Genomic DNA, 17,568 nt, shown 5'->3' with positions numbered 1-17,568 from the left:
TAATTGTCGGAAGTATGTCCCTTTTTGTAGTCGAATTCCGACAGCCGCTGGAGCATTCCGCATTAAAACGAGATTAACGACGAGATACGGTGTCGGTCGAAGAAGTCCATGAAATTCCTTTCACATTGTAGGCGGTTGTTACTTGACTGTAGTCGTCCGCTGCGACGAACGATTTTTTTGAAGTTGCGATGTGAAACTCTCGTACTGCAGGATACTGTAACCAGGTTCCATTAATCAGCCTGCAAGTGAAATTATACTTGTCACAAGGGCAAAGTAAATTCAGACGACATCCAAATACAGGGGAGGGGAGAGAGCCATTTAGGACCAGGACTCTTAAACCCACATGGAATCGCTGATATTTCGGAATTCAAAAGAGTCCGCTGTACAAACTTTTTTATCATGGCATTAACAATGAGTGACCTATCCAGGCTATGATGACTTGTAAAAATATCCAGAATTATAAAAAATAAATAGATATCATTACGAATCTCAAAGAAAATTCGATATTACTGTAGTAAGTTACTAGACAAAGAAGTGGAAAACGGAGCTAATTGTAAGATTGCCAGGCAACATAAGAGTCAAAGAGAAGATTAATCATGATCCTATGTGCCCTAAAAACAAAAGTTTCATATTCAATTTTCTCGTGCGCATCCTCTGAGGTTAACTTTTAAAACATTATTAATAGGTAGGAGATGCAACGAAAAAAAACCCACTATGTCAAACTAATTTCTATATAAACTTTGGGTTTTCCAAGAAAATGTGACATTTTCCATGAATGTGATTTACTTGAATTGTAATAGGCTAATGTTGCAAGTAAATATTTCTTATCCACAACTGATAATTCTAAATGTCCGTTTACCCATGTCATAAGCTGAATTATTGACTCTAATTGTCTATGAGGTTCAGAAAAAAAAAAATTAATTCATTTTGTTGTTATAGAAATTCTATTTGCTTATATTGTTCATTAATATTAAAATGATTACAAGTCCTTAACTAATTGCATTACACACACGGATAAGAATATGTTATGTGGCCTGTCATGTGACCTATGAACCACATGTGAAGTTCATGAAACTAAGCCATTCCTTTCTCCAGTTCAATCTGCTTTTGCAAGCAGAGACGACACACAGATGAAGCCTGTGTAAGCAGATTATTGAGGTTAAAAGGAACAAATGCTGATACGGCAATGATGACGTCGTCACTTGGCAGGAGATTGCTCTCAGCCAGCTAAGAGTTACGTTACTTGCTGTAAGAGATACGACTTTAGTATTTTCAAATGATATTTTAGTGTTTTAATTCTCCACCCGCATGAGAAGAATGTCTGAAAAAAAAAAAACAACAGTACCAAAATTGAACAATATATTAGTTTCATGTTGGCATTATGTTAATAAATATTCCTTATTCAAACTATATGAAAAAGGTTTCCATACGAATTCTATATACGTATATTATTAGCCCTGTATAAGATTCATATAGGATTATTCCATAGATAAACATTTTCACTTCTAGACTTCCTGACTTTAAAATCTCTTTTATTTTATTTTATTTATTTTATTTATTTTATTTATTATTATTTATTTATTATTTATTTATTTAATTTTTTTTTTTTTTTGACTACGAATATAAATCACCGGGACAGACAATATGTCAGTAGATTTTGATATGTTTGAACTTTTAGCTTATTTGTCATTACTAAAGCGTTTAAGTTAGAGTTCAAATCTTTACGCATATATATTTCGGATATTTTAATGGTTACGTTTTCGCTTATTGATATATCGTGATTCCTTTTTTATTATAATTTGTAACCTTCCGACTTCTTACGGAGTGTATTTATATTGACTCCACTTGTATCCATATTTATTTATTTTTTTATTTTTTTTATATTTATTTATTTATATATTTTTTTTATATATTTATTTGATAAATTAATGGTTGGCTTGAATATGTGGAAAAGTGTTCTAGCGGCGTACCGTATAAGGCGGTACTTGCGGCATCAATTCTATAGATACAAGATATAAATGATAAAGGTATTAAAACCGCCGAGAACCGCTATAATCCGGTCGGATCCAATATCACGAGTTGTAACTCGTAAGACATTGACACTTCCTATTTAATTATCCGTTATTCACCAAAACCGATTGACTCTGGGTGATAAAATATATTATTGGTTTTTCTTAATGGAAAGGAATTCACACCACGTGTTAAGGAGATTATTATTGATTTACACCACCCGAGTCACAGATTATTATGTGTTGAATTCCATATTTACTGATTTAGCACTCATAAATATTCCTAACGCACTCAATTGCGGTGTTTGTTTTTTTTAGTGGCTATTAATTCTATATAACGTGTCAAGGAACATTAAAACACTAAGAAGTGTTTATTCCCTCTGTCAGACTCGTAACTCTGTTAATAATTCTAAGTATATTCTTTCAAGGATTGATTTGGCAACAGGATAGGCCCCTAACTGACAGGTGTCTTAGTGTGTCCCTTGTTTTCATGACACGTGTTACAATCAGTTATGTGCATTTTTATATCTGTAAGCATTGTAGGCCAGTAAAATAGTGATTTGGCTTTCTGTAACATAGTAGGGAACCCACCCTGGATGACGGAATGCAACCAGTTTATGACGATTGGTATGAAAGAGATTATTACTAATACCTGGTCGTTAGTCATCTGCTGTGTTCTTCGGGTTTACCTCGTCACCAGACCTACATATAATATTACATTGATTACATTATTCTGATACACATACTTTAAATATACTTTTGCTTTAGGGTTTCTGCTCGAAGTGTGTATTGTTTTTGCTTAGCCGCTGACCCTGTTTCCGTTTCGAAGTGTTTATTGTTTGGGTTATGTCTGTTGACGCTTGCTTTGTTCAGTTTGTAACAGTTCTGCGCTCCGACCCAGATATTCAATGCTCGCGATCTCTTGGGTTAAGGAATTTTCTTGTTTAGATACGGTTTTTTAAAACAATAGGCAACCGGATGTTTCTATATCTTTTAGTCCAATTAATGGTTCTTTGCTGTATGGTGCGGGATTGCGGGATAATGCGTCAGCTATAGATTTGCTTTCCCAGGTAAGATATCTTATCTTGGCTCCAAAGACCTGAATGATCATTTGTCACCGAGTTCCTTTTGACTGTGATTAAAGCCTTTGAAAAAATCGGTAAAGGACTCATGTTCAGTAAGGGACTTTATTCCAGGATAGCCATAGATTATGAACTTTAAAACTAAAAATACTACGAGATGAGCTTAAACGATTACACCTAGCCCTTCCTTGCCTTAGTTACTGTATATTACTTTCAGAGGGCTTTAGTTTACGTGAATAAAAAGCTATAGGGAAGAACTGTTTATCATATTACTGAAGTAGTATCCCTCTTACCCCTTGGTCTGAGGCGTCTGTTGCAATAAAAAAAAAATTCCTTATTTAAATCAGGGATTTTTTAATTTTTAAGTAGGTAAGCTGCATTTCCGCTTTTAAGATATCGAACGCCTGTTGATGCTTTTCAGACCATAATAAATCTACGCTCTTCTTCGTAAGATCTGTTAAAGGAGCTGTCATGATTGAAGAGTTACATATTTACATACGATTGTAATACCCACTACAGCGCAAAAGTGCTGTATCCCCCTTTTACGTTAATAAGTACCGGAAAGTTATGAATAGCCGACACCTTACCATGGACTACTTTAAGACCTTGACCAGACACATAAAACCTAGATAAACATGTTCGGTTTTTAAAAACTCACATTTAGATTTTTTACTCTGAGATTATTTGTCTTTGTCTCTGTAGCACTAGCTCTACTTTATGTGAATGTACTTCTAAGGTATTAGAAAAGATTACAAGATCATCCATATAGGCATGTAGGTTATCCCCTAAAAGTCTCCAAACACTATATTGTAATTGGGGTGCAACGTAAGCCGGAGGCATACGTAAAAATTGATAATGTCCCCTGAGTGTGCTGAAAAAAAAAAAAACGGTGTATGAGGTACAATCACTTAGGTAATGGTATCAGGTAAAAGCCTTTAAGTAAGTCCAAGTTGGTGAAAAAAAAATTTATTCTAACCTAACAGAGATAAGATGTCGTCGGTACATCGCACTGGAAACTATCGGGAGTCGTTTCCTTATTTAAGCGACAGAATCTACGCAGATACGCGAAATCCGATCTTTTATGGCATGACATTTGAGGGAAAAAACAAAAATTATATGGGCTTATTTGATTTCCTAATGACTCCTATTACTAACATTTTTCAACGTTTTCCCCGAGTTTTCAATTTATCTCTATTTTGAAATTTCATTGAGAATCTATACGAAGGTACGTAAATATCTTTATGTTTGTCCTTAGACCGTGTTTTGTGTTAAATTACATCCGTTTTTCCAGAGATCACTCGCCAGTGGAGAAACTTCCTGGTATTCAGGTAAAAGATAAAAAAAAATTCCTGCTGAATCACCTCTGCTTGAATGACTTTACGGATATTACTTTAGATAGATTATCAGAGAGATTCATCCACGACTGGTTGGGCGTGATTAAAAATTAGCAACAATAAAAAATGCGATATTTATAACTTCCGTATCCACGATATGTATACTTTTAGGGCTTTGTTCGCGAAATCGTTATATTTCAGAGTGCGGGAAGGATTAAAATTTCATTTCCCAGCAAAGTCTTTTTACACGCACTAAGACATTCGAGGGTGCATGCTTCTCGAGATTTGCGAGCAAATTGCGACTGCGGTTGTGGGAGGGAAAGAAAATTCTGTTGGGTCATTGAACAATGTTACGATTTATGAGACAAATGTATAGTTCCTTTATATAAGTTATTATTTGATTAACTGTCTCATTTTTGTTCAAACGGATTTTAATATGTTGAAGGTTTATAGGATCCTTTTCCTTTGATGAACACGCCTTATTTTTCAGGATGTAAGATAATATTTTGTATACCCCTAGATGGATCTTACAATTACACTACATACAGATCAATGTTTTTTATAACTATAGAGGTATCTGTAAGCGCTCGCTTATCCGGACTTCTCATTAGGGAAGTTCGAACAACAGACGTGGTGTCCGTAAATACAAGATATTACGTGTATTAAAGAAATAAAACAAGATATTCTAATTTTTACGGCGCGTACAGTTGGGCTTAATCCACCAGTATTTATTATAACTTAATGTATTTTAAAATTAAAACGAAAACCTGCTCTGATTATTATACGGTCGTGTGTTTCATAGGAAAAATCCTTTTAGTTCAAAGATATCGGTATGTATGAACCAACATCGCTTTTCCCCACTCTGTCTAGAGTCGCTTATTGTGTGGAATTTGCTTTGCTTTGAAAACTCGGCAGATTTAACTAAACCTTGACCGCTTGACCTAGGTGACACAAGTCACCGAGTTTGCTTGTTTGATTCTGAACGGGCTACTGTTCTATTTCTTTTTGTAATAATTAGGATCCTCCTTCTCTTTATTACCATCGGCAACGTATTGTGTGTTTTTAGCATTATGTTGCTGGTTACGTATAAAGCAATGAATGACGAACTATTAGGAACTGAGCGATTACTAATTAAGACGAGTTATCTCTACTGCATTCAATCTTAACTGTTTGTACTTCATTCTTTGCTAAAATTTGAAATAGTGAGGGATCCTGGTCAGCGCATTTAGCCTGATGAAAGTTTTTTACAGACATGTTATTCCTTGCAATCCAGCCATATTTTTAAAGTTAAGTTGAGTCATTGAGGTTCGATATTTTATATAACTCAAAAAACTCAAGGCTAAAACTGCGATCGGGACTTGCAAAGGAGCATTTATTGTCATGACCCGAAATAGTGTTTACCTCTAATTTATATAGATTTGTACGGGTGTTCCACTTGTTTTTGTGTGTTTTCTAATCACTACGGTGCTTAACGAACCCTATCCATGCATCTGTATAAATACAGACGTCCACTGCGTAAACGCATATTCACTGTTTAATATGATTTGTTACGTAAGGGATTAATAATCACCCAAAATGATAAAATTAACATGTATATGATTATTGATATTTTCAGTAGAACTTCTGGAAACAGACACTCAAAGATAAAAACTCGCAGTAGCGAAATCTCAATGATGTAGATAATTTCTGTAAAAAAAGTAAGATTAAGAATGTCTCGTAACTTCAGCCCACAGGAATAACGAAATTCGACCTGTAAAGGAAACACTCAAAGTTACTCCAAATGAATAAAAATTGTACTTAGCTTGCTTTTGTGGGGGAAGTCACGGTGTTCCGATAACGACACACGGCCTTGGTCCTCCTCCTCTATTTAGCGGACGACCTGGTTTGGCTTCAGTTTCCCCCGTGCGCGTTGTTTCGATGATTCGAGCCCTTAAAAATCCGATGCTGCAGACGCGTTCGGTTTGTTTCTTGCAGTGCCGGAAACGCTCACTAACGATGTTTTCTTGAATGATTCTAATGAGAGACGAAGCTTCCGTTGCCGTAGGAAAAGGACACGTCGGTTTTGTTTCTTGAAGTTATTCACTAACGATGATACTAAGTTGCTTGACGAATCTTGTTGTTTTCTGAAGTCGCTCACTAATGATGATACTAGGTTGCTTGAAGAATCTGCTGCTTTCGTCGTCGTTGACTTCATGATTTATTATTCTGTTTTTTCTTCGTAGGACGTTTTGTAGAGTTCTTCTGGTCCGCTGGCCACCAAATATTAGGGCTTGTGCCTTGTATGATAAGGCGCCCTATGAGGTAATGTTAGACTAGCGATAATCTATACGCTAAGTCGGTTGGTATTGCACTTCCATCTTCAATGGAGTGTCTGGGGTTTTGTAGATCACTTGCGAAGTCGGTATTATCTTTACGACGATGTGTTAAACTCATGGTTCGGTGAGGTCTTGTAGAAAACACAAGGTATAAAAATAGTATATTCTTCTGAAGTTTTACATGATGAAGATCAGGTATGATCGTACAAGTCTTCTATGACGATAGCTTGATCGCTTCTGCCAATGATGATGGCTAATCCTATTCCTCTACATGATAAAGCTTAGGTAAAGAGGTACAGGTCTTCTAATGACGATAGCTAACACTGTTCTGCCTGTCTACCATCTCTGTTACAAGTTATGAAGGAACAGACAGTAGTTCGAACATATGAACATACTATCAGATGACATAGTTTCATACGAACACACAATCGAATGAGACACGCTACAGATCACGTAGGCCGTTTGAATAATAGGTCGGGGTAGTTGTCTCAAGCAGGGAGCTTGGACTAATGTTTATAAACAATTGAATGACTACAGGTGACGGCATGTTATCTTAGCTTACATACTTATTGTATACGTCATCTTTAGCGTCTCTAGTCTGATCACATTCCTGCAAGCAATCTGGTTGACCTCTTTAGTTTTAGACTTTTATATATATGGACTAACATTCCATATTTTTATTATGTAAACACTTACATATATATATATATACACACACATATATATATATATATAATATATATATATATATATATATACTATATATATATAGTATATATATATATATATGTGTGTGTGTGTGTGTGTATTTGTGTGTGTGTTGGTGTCTGCGATTTAGACATATATTGAGAGGCAGCGAGACAGGCACACAAACAGTAAATAAGTAATCACTTGACTATTTATCTAAATCAAAATATAATTCTCCATTCCTCCACTACTGAACAACAGCATAGGAAACCACTTTTTTAACCTTCTTAACAACAGAAGGATTCTCCTTTATCTATACTTATTATAATATCCCCTTAGCCAATCTTAGCCAAAAGAAGCAATAACAATAAAATATCAGCTGTCAGATAAGTCTAGAAAAAGATAAGCAAGTATTGTCTAGCTGATAAAGGACTTGGTATCGAAGGCTCATAAGGAAGAGCAAACATTCAGTCGATCTTATCTTTGCTTCCTTCCTTCTCTTCAAGGGACATGAAGCCTTGTTGCATCGCCAGAGAATGAATTCTGAAAATAGAAACCGATCATCAATAAAATTTAGACATCTAAGGATATCCATTGTTTTGTTCCTTTTTATACTTACCTCTCAGAACGTCATGACAATACAAATGTTTCAAATCAACATTTACCATATCACAACTCCACATTTTATATAAATTCCAATGTAATAAGGAATTAATTGTCACTTTCAATCATCATTCAAGACAGGTGAAGTACTGTCCCACAGGGAACTCATTATTTGTGATATATTGTGCATAACTTAATGTGTAGAAAGGTATTGCAACGCTGTACCGCTGTAAATCTTCATTGCGGATATAATTTCACACAAAAAACTATAAGCAATTTATTCCACTTACTTTTAGTCAGTTTTTAAATAAAAATGTGTCAAGTATCTGGGAGCTTAATGTAAAATGTCTGTCTTTTACGACAACACCGTTTTCTTATCTTTTGGTAAATATCTTTGTTTTTCTTTTAGCATTTTAGTCTTGCAAAAAGAATTCTTAGTCTTGGACGTTTTTTTTTTTATTCGATGTCGCCGATGCTTTATTGTTTACCAGATACCTTGAAAACACCATAAGTAGATGCTTGCCAAAAATTATGGTATATATTCTTTTAGTTTTTTTTATTAATCCGTGGAAAACTGCAAGAGTTCTCTCTCTCTCTCTCTCTCTCTCTCTCTCTCTCTCTCTCTCTGTCTATGTAGCTTGGATGCATTTTAGAACGGCAATCTCCAATTGCTTTGACTTTACAAAAGAGGAAAAGACGCATAGTTGCATTGCTTTCACTAATATGTATTACTGGTTGGATGCGTGCAAAATTTATCTAATTTTATTTCAAGTTAAAAACTATTAGAAAAGAATGGAGTAAAATTATGAAGATTTATTAACCTGGTCTTATATTAACGACGATAAGATGAAGAAGCTGCGTCTGATGATAGACCAAGGAAGTTAGATGCATCCCTCGCAGTTTGGTGGTCAGGATTATAATTTTAAGCAAATCTTTCTGGCAGGAGAACAGCGGTAGCGACAGGCAACAATATTAATAGAAGAGTGGTAGCGTGCGACGCTTTGTTTGTAATACCGAATCTTTAAATCAGTATTCCTGCAGGACCCGTCATCAACGTAAACGCTGCCCATGATACCCAGGATGATTAGAGTACCAAGGCCACGACCAAGGTCCAAGGAAAGGACCTTGCCTGATACCGTGATCGAAAGAGAAGGGAAGAGGCGAAAGAGTAGGAGCCAGACAAACTTTGCAATAGAAAGTCAGGCTCTGCTGTAACCTCCAGCAAAATTCTGAAAGAGGTGAAATGTAATGAATGATTAATAGGCGCGCTTAAGGATACCGGCATTAAAGTTTATGACTTCGCTGACATGGTGTGAACGAGACTCATTCATTATGACGAGGAGCATCTTCGTCTTTCGATGACACCTTGACATCCAGCCTTTTACTTTCACTAATAAGCAAACACATCAACGAAATTGAGAGGAGGTTTTATGTAACTTGCTGAGAGAGAGAGAGAGAGAGAGAGAGAGAGAGAGAGAGAGAGAGAGCAGGGGCGAGGACCGGGGGATGGTGTTAGGAAGGCACACAATATATATTATATATATATAGATATATTATATTATATATATATATATCATATATATATATATATTTGATATATATATATATGTATGTATAATATATATAATATATATACATAAATATAATATATATATATATATATATATATATATATATATATGCATGTATATACATCAGGCAATAATGACTTGTAATTTATCCCCTTGCAATAGCACTTGAAGATTAGTAACACAAAATCATTTTATCCTTGAAGACATCCATATTGCCGAGTTCACTTCACTTTAATTAAACAATGAACCCCTTTCGTCGAATTGTTTAATTCTTTAACCAAAAAGTGCTACCACTGACGAGCTTTTTCCAAGCGAAGCTCAGATGATCAGTTTGGTAGAGATATCGACTATCAAATTCTCTTTATGTTTTCATAAAGAAAGGATTAAAGGTGAAAATTGCAGAGTTATAAGAGAAACTTTACAGCATCAACTTCATACATACAATACGACTGTCATAATCATTAATGCTGTTATCGGCTGCTCTCGATAGCTGTTAATACAAGAACAATAATGAGATTGGCACAAGAATATTCTCAGCGGTAACTACTGCTTTTCTAATATTATTATTTTCCCTTTAGCTCCTGACCGATCAACATTTATTTTACTGAACCAAATGACATAGAAATGTTTATCTAATTCATAATTTTTTAAAATGTATAGGTTCATCTATTATAATCGGATTAAGAAATGCTGCGAAACATATACGTGTGTTCATCAAGTATTAACATAGGGAGCTTCTCTCTCTCTCTCTCTCTCTCTCTCTCTACACACACACACACACACACTTATCTCTTTTCGGTTTTGCCTTTCCAATAGTCTGATAGGTACCTACGACTAACCTTGGAGAAAATGACGCCGTAATACCAGGTATTAAGTACTGGACTCAGACAAGGCTGTTCTTGAGTCCGTATCATCTACCAATATACAGGTATACTGATTAATTACACATCTCACCACAGGCTGTTTTAACCTGTCCCTAAAGACTTTCTGGAAATAGCATGAAATATTTTTTTTTTTTTATCATAAACTGGTCCTTTACAGTGTCATATTTTTATCTCTAGTAATTAGTATAATTACTTATACACTGTTTGTATAAAGCTTTATAACTTACTTTACTACTTACCACGGTTGTTCCCGTGTCTTCTTGGATATTGCTAAGGAAGGCCCAGTCCCACATAGCTTCGATGCATCTTGACCATCCACTTGATTCCATAACAATCTCTTTGTTTCTACTTTTAGAACAGTGTTTAACAACCAGATACAAACGTGCAATTTATAGTGTTTCATAGAACTATCATGCAATGATCCTATTCGTGAATGCATCCCAATGATTTGGTTTAGATTTGTGACTAATGGTGAATATCGTGTATCAAGGTATTGAAAATAAGGAAATTATTAGCAATTTTTCTTTATTTTCGTTGGAAATTTATTCGCAGATACTGAAATTTCTCCAGCATTAATAATCATAGTTGTTGCAACACCAAATCACATTCATTCAATCAATAACAAGGACCTCAGTCAGTATCCTCTTCCCTGGTCTGTCAGTCCGGTTATTAGGCTACCGATAATCTCAGCTCAGGTTTCCTCTATATTTCGCGGAATTACCTGAACGTAAACTAAACATCAGGGGAAGATGCACTTATGGAAATGAGGCGCATGCAGCCCATTACCTTTAAGGAGACTGAAGGATGAATCCCAGGTATACCCAGTCATTTTACCAAAGACGTAACCCACCTTTTCATCTTCTTGTTTGCCTCTTCGTTTGGAAGGGTGGCCCCTCTAACATGCTCACTTTATTCTCAGTTGGTGTCCTCGTAGAGAAATATTTCGCTTCCTTATACTTCTTTGTTGGAGTGTGTATTGCGTTGCTCGTCTGTGAAACACAGTCCTTGTGCCTCATTGTTGGAATATGGATTATGCTGTTCATGTGAGCAACGCAATCCATATTTTGCTTCTTTATGCTTCTTTGCTGTAATGTAGATTGTGACTCTCAGATGAGCATAAATATTTCCTGTCCCTTATAAAATAAAGTTTGATATAATTATGACGTTTGCCCTTTTTTATATATTCAGTTTCCCTCCCAAACCAATTTCGTGACTGGTCTTTTTAGTGTTAAGGCAAACTGGAGTTCGATGTATCTGGCCACATATTGAAATAAAGCGGTAGATTTTTTCTGTTTCGAGACGAGTTTTGTTTTCGATTTTGAAGGAATAGTTGTGCAGCCTAAATTGTTTACAGTTTCCTCTAAATACTAGGTACTTCAGACACGGACTTTTCATGGCACATTCAATTTTTTAGCTTTCTTTAAAAGAAAACAATCGTCCCGGCTTTGTCTGTCCGTCCGCCCTCGGATCTAAAACATCCACTGAGGCTAGAGGGCTGCAAATTGATATTTTGATCATCCACCTCCTCTAGCATCAGTAGTTTTTATTTGATTTAAGGTTAAAGTTAGTCTTAGATAGTGCATCAGGCAGCGCTTTCCGGATCCATGGGACGCACCCTCACTCTACCGTATCTAGTCAGCAACTGAAGTCACAGAGCAAGTCTGAGCAACTCCAAGAGCTGAATTTTATACAGCATTGTACGTTGTACAGGAATATCGAAATGTATTGTACAGAAAACGCTACGAGAAAACTTCGGTGCGTTTTTTACTTGTTTTAATTATATTTGATTCCGTTGTGTAACAGATCTAAACTAGAATCTCTTGCACAGGAAATGAAATGTCACATAGTGTATATATTCAAGAACAAATAAAAATATATATATACTCTAATTCTCCTGGGCGTCGGAGCGAGCCAGGAAGGCTGCCGCAGCATAATTTGTCCGCTGACATTTTCCAGTTAAAAATTACACGGTTATGTAATCAATCAATCAAAACAGAATGTAGAAAAATATAAATCCCTTTGCCGGCAACGATTTAATTGCCCGAAATCACGCTCGATTGCTGCCGGGATAAATGCTGAAGCTAAAAGTATGGATGGCTTGTGTACCGATAATTTAAAAACTATTTTTTTCCCAAAACATCAATTACAAAAAAAAAAAGTGGATCATACATTTTTCGAAGTCGATGACCTTTGCTGTTGTCACAGATTGTGAAATAAATTAATCAGTCCCCTACCTTTCTAATCTGTTTCTTAACTCGTTTTGAGTAATTAGTTCCCTACCTTTCTAATCTGTTTCTTACTCATTTTGAGAACCGTTAGTAATCTTATATTGTTATTATTCCTGATTCAACAAATCCTCATTATTTTTTCTGATTTTTTTTTTATTTTGTACACTAAAATTTTCTCTTTATTTTCCACTCCTTTTGCATATAAGTCGTATTATTCACGTTAAAAGAACTATTTTTACTCATATTTTATTATAACTAACTTTTGTTACTAAACTTGTTCATTTTTTCTTGTATTCATACGGTTTTAAACAAATCCTTTGATTCTCCAATACAAAGTACGTCCCCAATATCTACTTTATCTCTCATTATTATTATTATTTTTTTTTTTTTTTTTTTTTTTTTGCGCTATCACAGTCCTCCAATTCGACTGGGTGGTATTTATAGTGTGATGTTTTCCGGTTGCATCCTGCCTCCTTAGGAGTCCATCACTTTTCTTACTATGTGTGCCGTTTCTAGGATCACACTCTTCTGCATGAGTCCTGGAGCTACTTCAGCCTCTAGTTTTTCTAGATTCCTTTTCAGGGATCTTGGGATCGTGCCTAGTGCTCCTATGATTATGGGTACGATTTCCACTGGCATATCCCATATCCCTTCTTATTTCTATTTCAGATCTTGATACTTATCCATTATTATTATTATTATTATTATTATTATTATTATTATTATTATTATTATTATTATTATTATTATTATTATTATTATTATTATTATTGCAAATGAGTATTTCCAATAATTCACAATGAATATCTCTGAAATCACATTGCACTTTTTTAGTTCCTGCGCAACGCATGGAGTCCAAATCGGCTGAAAGGTATATCATTATGATCCTCACCTCATGAAATTCCAACAAGATCTTATTTTTATATTCCGGATTTGTGTTTTGGGAAGAGTTAAACGAACTTATAAAATTATATAGATTGCCATGGGTGTTTTTGCCCCTATTTTTTATTCCTTCTTACTTTCCCGGTATATAAGTTTTCTTCGAATTTTCTCCTGTTCCCATTTCATTTGACCACCAATATTTTTGTTAAATAGTAAGGTATACATCTGTTCAACTCCAATTATTTATTTTATTACAGCTTGCTTTCGTCGTAGATAACGATTTTTAAATTTTCTATCTTCCACAGACCAAACGTCAGTAACCGAAACTGTACTTCAACATCACATTTTATATTTATGAACTCTACACTCTCTTCTTCTGCCATTACCTGCAATATCTACCTCCTACTATGCATTTCTTGGCCGTGTCCAATTGATTTTCGCTGATAAAATCCTACCAAAACATCGGATATGGGTCACATTTTGGAAATAGGTATTTGAAGCCACAGCCTAATTGGCAAAAATATGCAATAATGTCTAATGTGAATAATAAAGGCACTTACCAGAGTAAATCTAAGAAATTGAAAGGGTAACTTAGCTAAATTTAGACGCACCCAGAGAGAGACTATGTAGACGTCATTACTGAAGGCCCCCCCCACTCATTGATACTCTACTGTAGTATGACGTAGTTACCAGACACTCCAGTCGTATAGTCACTTTATGAATGAAGACACACAAACAGCTACCCTATACACTTCTTCTCTCTCTCTCTCTCTCTCTCTCTCTCTCTCTCGTCTCTCTCTTTATATATATATTATTACATATATATTATATATATTTATATATACATATATATATATATATATATATATACATATATATATATATATATATGTTATATATATATATATATATTTCCTTAAAGCATAACTACATTGTAGTGCAATATGATACTCATAATTCATAGTCTAAGCACTTGGGCCATAACATAAATTTTATAATCCATTAATCCAATTATTCTGCTGAACTGCATTAAAACTGAAATGTGAAATAAACTTATACAAAGATTAAAATATAAAACTAAGTAAAAGCATATGTTGTTGTTTGTTTAAGATTAAGACAGAACTTGTTCGAATCTGAGTCTTGCTCATTGAGCAGACCATAAGTAAAGAAGTTTCGTTACAAATACAGAAATCAATATTTCTACATGAGTAAAGGGGAAAAAAAAGAAAATAGAGAACACACAACCAAAATAATTTCTATTCATTTTCATCATCGTCATCATCCAGGTATAGGTCTTCTTTCTATATCCTCGTCATCGTTGCCTAAGTTTATAATGATAGGTCCAACAGGCTCTTGAATGTTGTCCATTGACCAATACCCATCCTCAAAGGCTCGAGATCGTTTCACTGCAGACCCCCAAACACTTTCAGTGGCCAAAAGCTTGGCTTCCTCCAGTCTTGCCTGCAAGTCTGCCCTGGTGAATCGCTGTAAAGATGAATGCACATGACGTTTCATACACGCCCATACTTGCTCAATGGCACTGAGCTCTGGGTGGGCAGGTGGCAGACGCACCACCTCGTGGCCCCACTCTCGAATTATGTTGTCCACGATGTACTGTGGTTTTTGGCCTGTTCTGTTGACATATGAGCAACAGCTCAGGTCTTGTGGCACCGTCTGGGGCAGGGATTCGGCGACTCTGAAGCCAGGTAATAAGGTCTGCTTTCTTGGTGGCCGTGGTAGGACACCGACACTCGTCTAATAGCTGGCTGTGATAAGGTGCGTTGTTGCAGCCAACCACTGATGGTTCAGGCACAATGGTAGAAGCTGCGTTGTTAACCAGCGTATAAACAGCTCGCCTAATCATTTCCCCGTGGTAATCGCCACTTGTACTCTTTGCAGGATAACAAAGGAAAGAGCCTTCAATAAATCCATTTGCTGTGCCAGCTGCTACCACCACGAAGCGCTCTCCATCGCCAGGTGGTACCTGTCGGCTATGCGTAGCACTGGTAGCAGGTTGTGCGGTGTCCACCCACTCTCTGTTGTGGCTCATTCTGGTGGTGAACCACGTCTCATCTACATATACTATCTCCCTTCCATCTTCTCGATGGCGCTTAAGTGCCCGGAGAGCCCCGATCCGTCGGCAAACCACATCAATGGACTCTTTTGCAAGATACATCTTTCGTAGAGACGTTTTATATCTGAATCCCATATCTTGCAGGAGCCGCCACACCGCTATCTCGGAGGTTGTTTCAGGGATTATGGTGGCTGTCTTCAAATCTGTCATCAGGGTTCTAACAGTAAATACTTGCTTTGCAGCAAATATCTCGTGAACAAACCGACGAATGGCACCCCACTGTAAAATATCAAAGACTTGTGGTATAGGAAATACTTCGCCAGCAGACTCATGTGAGATCACTGATCTGTTACGGTGAACAATCTTCCTCACAGAAAGCGACGTGATACCCATGAAATTTTTCACACGGTCGTAGGGCCTGTGTGGACAAAGACCAGTATTTAGCCAGTGAATAAAAATGCATTATATGTTATACTTTGTTTTCTCTACGCACACGTTCATGCAAAGAAATTGAATTATATATTATAAGTCATAATAATCACATTAATATTCGTCACAGTTATTATCATTATTGTTGTTATTAATATAATCATCATTATTGTTATTATTCATACTTCGACATCAAGGAAGAGTATGAGTAGAATATTTAGAGATATATAAATGCTTTACATATATGAACTTAGACATATATAGTACATACATGCACATACACATAATTTATAAATGAAGCTTTATATATAAATGTGTGTGTGTGTGTGTAAGTACAGTATATATATATATATATATATATATATATATAGATATATATAATATATATACATTTATATATATATAAGGAGATCAGTAGAATAGGTAAATTGTTAAATATGGTTGATGAAGCTAGTCAGTGAGATAGTTTGCAGTCAAGAAAAAATCTGTCATCTCTTATTCTTATTGTGAAAATTTAGAAATTCATTAATATAAACAAAATATTTTTATATCTCATTTTTTTTCCAAACTCGTCATTCAAGTATGACCCCTATAAAATTTAATTTAGGCTTCCTGTCTGAATCATTTGGTGTTTGTGCATGATCTGTTATCCACTTACCTGTTAATATTAAACATATGACGCATGCGGTTGTTTTCTTTATTGCATACTGCAAAAACATGCAGCACAAAAGCAGTCTTGCAGCCACGAGGACAATTTGCCAGGCCTGCCATAAGTGAAGCACCAGACAGCAGTCACGTAGAACAGATTGGCTTTGACGTATGAATACTCTGCTGTCCTCCTCCTGTTATCGGCATGTTTACTATTGTGAATGGAAAGTTTACTGGGTATTACGTCTGATGTCATAGTACACGTCACAACTAGCCTCTCTCTCTGGGTGCGTCTAAACTTAGCTAAGTTACCCTTTCAATTTCTTATATTTACTCTGGTAAGTGCCTTTATTATTCACATTAGACATTACTGCATATTTTTGTCAATTAGGCTGTGGCTTCAAATACCTATTTCCAAAATGTGACCCATATCCGATGTTTTGGTAGGATTTTATCAACGAAAATCAATTGGACGCGGCTCTGAAATGCATAGTAGATAGTAAATGTGGCTTTCTCTCTTTAGGTAAATGACAACTACATGCGTCGTGGCAGCCTGTTTACTGAGACAGCTATTAACACAGTGCAATAAGTAAACGCTGCTCCAGTTCCCCAAGGAGGTGCTAATAGTTTCGGCTGCAAATCTAACGTATCACCAAGCAATGGATCGCTTAGGAAACAGTTGTGGACCCCCTGTGGGAAGAAATGCCCTCACAATCGCAGACCAGTCTCTTCCAACGGCAGAGGCACTCATGTGGGATGTTGGGAAAGGAAAATTAATAGCATACTAGCCACTTTCCGTGGCTTGAAAGTTACCAAATGGTA

Source organism: Macrobrachium nipponense, chromosome 7, assembly GCF_015104395.2.
Source record: "Macrobrachium nipponense isolate FS-2020 chromosome 7, ASM1510439v2, whole genome shotgun sequence".
Taxonomy (NCBI): Eukaryota; Metazoa; Arthropoda; class Malacostraca; order Decapoda; family Palaemonidae; genus Macrobrachium; species Macrobrachium nipponense.
This window is presented reverse-complemented; position numbering follows the sequence as displayed.